The sequence below is a fragment of the Octopus bimaculoides genome, chromosome 6 (assembly GCF_001194135.2).
Source record: "Octopus bimaculoides isolate UCB-OBI-ISO-001 chromosome 6, ASM119413v2, whole genome shotgun sequence".
NCBI classification, from domain to species: Eukaryota; Metazoa; Mollusca; class Cephalopoda; order Octopoda; family Octopodidae; genus Octopus; species Octopus bimaculoides.
The window spans coordinates 91,904,317-91,908,925 of record NC_068986.1 but is presented as its reverse complement, the minus strand read 5'-3'; the positions used below and the strand labels follow the sequence as shown (position 1 = coordinate 91,908,925).

The following is a 4,609-nucleotide window of genomic DNA, read 5'->3' as shown; positions in this document are numbered from 1 at the left end:
TCAGTGAAGTACGAAGGATGTGACAGCTGGCGGAAGAAAGAGCTGTACTAGTACTCTGGCTGGTACTTATTACAATGAATTAGACTGGAGTAATGAAGAATGAATTGTTGTGCATAAGAATACAGTGTGCTTCCCGATACAGGAACTGAACCTAGAATCTTATGATGGTAAGTCAGCCACCTTGAACACTAAGCTATGCATCCGCACCTCTCCTCACATATTTAATGTTTAAAAAACAGTTTTCTCTTTACACAAATATGTATGCATGCATATATACACGTGTGTATATATATATATATATATATATATATATGTATGTATGTATGTATGTATGTATGTTTGCATGTTGTATGTCTGTGTAACTGCATCTCTCTCTCTCTCTCTCTCTCTCTATCTCATTACGTAAGGTTGTCGTAGGTCCTTCCTACGAAATCGTTTCATCCATTTCCGAAGCTCTTCCGTTTCGAGAGGCTGTTGTTTGTTGACCTAACATAAGTTTGGTTCACTTGACGACGAAAGATGAACTGCGGAAAATAAAAGATTAGATAAACAGACAGGCAAAGTTGTGTGAGAAGTCGTTAGAAACATAAACAGAAGACAGGCAAATAGAGAGAAGAATACAAAGTGACGGATAGAATCAGAGAGAGGGTGAGAAAGGCTTTATCATAGGGAGACAATATATGTGTGTTTGGGGGGAGAGAAAAGTAGAGAGAGAAGAGAGAGAATCAATGATAGAGAATATAAACAAAAGGAAAAAGGAAAAAAACATATAGCAAGAGAAAGAAAGGCCTAATCAAAGACAAAGAAAAATACAAAAGGACGGGAAAAGGCAGAAGGGAAGAGAGAAAAGAGAGAAAGAGAGGGGCAGATGCAAAAAAAAATTAAAAAAATAGAAAATAGAAACGGTGAAAGATATAGAAAAAAAGAGTGAGGAAAAGAAAGAGAAAGGCAGAATCGAAGATAAAGAAGAATTCAAACGGACGAAGACACACACCGAGAAAGAGAGAGAGAGTGTGTGTGTGAGTGTGTGCGTAAGAGAAAGTGTGTGAGGGTGTGTATGTGCGTGAGAGAGAGAGAAGTAAAGAAAGAAGAATAGCAAAGAGACATAGAGAGATGAAAGATCAAAGCCAGGGAAAAACAAATAGATAGATAGATAGAGATAGAGAGAGAAAGAGAGAAATCAAAGAGAAGAATATAAACGGACGGAGAAAGACTGAGAATGTTTGTGTAAACGTGAGCAAGAAGGAAGGAGGTCGCAAGTGAATGGGTTGTTCTGTGTGTACAAGGAATCCCCGCCTCTCATTGGAATATCTACTGTGTAGTTTAAAAGAATAACTTAAAAGGACCTGTTTAGATAAGAAGTTAACTGTAAAACAATAAGGTTTGTTAAGAAAGTTAACCAAGTAGGTCCAGTTTTCGAAGTTGTGGCTCCGAGCCAGCCAAAGAAGCACAGTTATATACAAAAATCGTTGGTGTTGGTGCTGTGTTGTCTAACATTGGAATAATATATTGTAATTTCTGTTTTCTTTTTTTATCTATTCAAGGCAGATGAGGTTGAACTACATTGCTTAGACAAAGCTGAATTGGTGACTAGGGCGGGGAATTAACCTTGGATACAGATATACACTAATATACATACTTATATATATATATATATATATACGCACAGACTAACCTAGAAGCTCAGCGTATCTACACACGCACACGCAAACAACCACACACGCGTATATAAATCTATAGATGTATATATGTATGTATGTATAACATAATAGATATAGCTATATACATAACAGACTCTCTCAAGCCATTTCCTCTCTATCGGATTAACTTTTAGGATTTAACTATGGATTATCAAGATTTACACTGCGACATAGTTTTAATAATACAAGCCCTGCATCGAGGTAAGTATCAATACATACGTAACTGTATTCTGAACGCCGCGTGTGAGTGTTGTTTATATATGTATATATGGTGTTTATGTGTTTGGGAAAGGCATGAGAATCACAATGCTTTCTTTCATCCCTGAAAATGTAAGGCTGTTGGTTTATATTAGATAGTTTTACAATAGAGTATGTCAATCAGTTAAGTGACGAGGGTCGCTATGCTCACCAGTTAAGTGTCTGTGTGCGTGTGTGTATTATATATGTATATATGCCAGCTATATATGTAGGTTGTGTGTATATATACCACTTTGTATTTATTTATCTTTTAATGCCCTTATATATATATATATATATATATATATATATAAGCTTTTATGTATTGTGTACTTCTATCATGTGTGTGTGTGTGTGTGTGTCACGTATATACATGTGTCATGTATGTATACATAAGGTATTTAATGAATCTCTTATGTGTGAAAGTGTAAAGCATGGCCAAGTCATTAAGAAATTCGCTTCGCAATCGCGCGATCTCTGGTTCGATCCCCTAGTGCATGGCATCTTGGGTTTTTTTTTTTTTTTGTTATAGCTTCGGGTCGACTTAACTCTTTGGAATGAAAGCGCGTAGACAGACACTGCAAAGTCCGTTAGATGGGCAATATCTGTTAGTCAAAGGGCCAACTTTGTCGCCCCACTATCACAGTAATTCTTCCCAAAGACTACGTTAAGAGTAATAGTACACATGCATGTGGAATACTCGGCCACTTGCACTATAATTCAATGATTAAGTGATTTCATCGAACAAATGGAGGCCTCATCTTCTAAACTGACGGAGACGCCTTTGCGTATGTGTGTATTTACCAATCATTGTGTTTTGTATACATGTTAGTAATTATGACAGTTCTATGGTTTCACAACAAAAAACAAACACAAAAACAAGACAAAAACAAAAGAAAACAAACAAATACAAAAAAACATATCGCTATGCAAGCTCGCACTTATACAGACATATTTATGAGTATATGTATAGCAATGGATGTAATATGCGTGCATAAATATATCTGCATATGTGTGTATACATGTGTATGCGTGTGTGTATATAAGTGGACATATTTGTAAATGTGTATGTTTATGTGCGTGCATATACATATATAAATATGTGTGTGTGTGTGTGTGTTTGTGCGCGCGTATATACATGTGTGTGTGTGTGTGTGCCAGAGAAGGAAGTCTGAGGAACCCAGTGGTGGTCTTGTGCTGGTAATGGATAAGTTTGTATGTTGTGGGTGAGAAGAATCTGCTGTTTTGGGTCTGAAATGTGATATAGGGGGGGAGGTAGGAGGTATTTCATTTGAAGATCAGCTGAAAAGTTCAGTTAAAAAGCCTTTTATTTCTCGCAGATGAAGGATCGATTCCGAAACGTCAGATTCCACTCTCCCCGTAGCATTTATCCAAATTGATGAACTTGTGTATGTGTGTACGTATATATGTATGTATGAATGCATATTGTATGCGTGTGTGTGTATATATATATATATATATATATATATATATATATATGTTTCTATGTGTGTATGTGTGTGTGTGTATTGTATGCCCCCGCTTTTGATTTAAAAGTACTTACGTCAACACACGTATATGTAATTTGTGTACGTATTGCTCGAAATAACGTCCACGAAAACCCTGCAGGACTTACGATACTGGAGTTTTGTTCATAGTTTAATAACAATATACGTTCATTCATCTATCTCTCTATATACAACTTCAGCAATACATGCGTTAACAAGGGAGTCTATACGTGGTCCTTCGACTAGCTACAAATAGTAGTCACGTCTCCCGCAAATCACACTTCGTAGTTTTGAAAATGGATATATTGGATAAAGTGATCTTGAGTTTCCTCCACAAAGGGAAAATGGGCCTGACTACGGCTGGAAATATCTTTGATCATAAGTCAGCTTGAGCAGAGTTGGCCTGGGCTCAAACAACAACCAGCAATAAAAAGTTTGTGTGTATTTATTTGATCTCTGGGGCCATTGAGTTTTACAATGCGACTTGTTTCACGAGTAAGATATGAAAAGCTTTACAACTTTCAGGTTGTGTTGAAATATAAGATGGTTATCTTCGTGTCGAAGCCCGTTCACTTCATTAATGATATGAGGGTCGGTAAAATAAAATAAAATAAAATAATAGCAGTCAAGTACTGTAGTCAGTGTAACTTCTAATTTACTATATCCTCTTTCCATACCTGTGGCCTTGTGCCTATGGTAAGAAGAGAAGCATGCATTTTTACATCGGCTCATTGCCTTTCCTCGAAAATTCGTGACTGTTATGTTTTTAAAAATCATGCATATAATTAGGGCGTGGAGCCTGATTATTAGTTTAGATACAAATATCCAGCTGTTTACGTAGTCATGAATAGGCCTATATTATTTCAAGCTTGTATGTAATATATATATATATATATATATATATAAACATAATTAAGGGATCAGCAAATATTTGCTTCACCATATCCCGAAGTTTAGAAATAGCAGCTAAAAAAGCTGAGACTCCAACAGATAGCATTACTTGTAACTCACAAAGGCAAAAACAAGAAGAAAAAAAACAATGAAAACTAACCATTACGAAGTTAATCGTAGACGCGTTTCTGGATTATGAGTGATAAATACTCAATTTCCTTCATCAATACGATATTCCAGTAGTAAATTCGACCATGCTAGCAAACTGTGCAT

The 4,609-nt window shown here is 36.1% G+C and overlaps 1 protein-coding gene across 5 annotated transcripts in view; it reads left to right on the top strand.

The window, feature by feature from the left end:
- The window catches only part of LOC106873676 (tubulin polyglutamylase TTLL5), a 152,629-nt gene continuing 148,020 nt past the window's right edge, over positions 1-4,609 (top strand). Inside the window, exons 1-2 of one of the 5 annotated variants that reach the window (XM_014921136.2) lie at positions 1-167; positions 1,835-1,901. The gene's annotated coding sequence lies outside the window, so the exon portion shown is untranslated. Of the gene's footprint in view, positions 168-488; positions 649-1,544; positions 1,902-4,609 lie in introns of those variants that run through there. The other 4 variants (XM_052968971.1, XM_014921135.2, XM_052968972.1 and 1 more) reach the window with 4 other exon arrangements.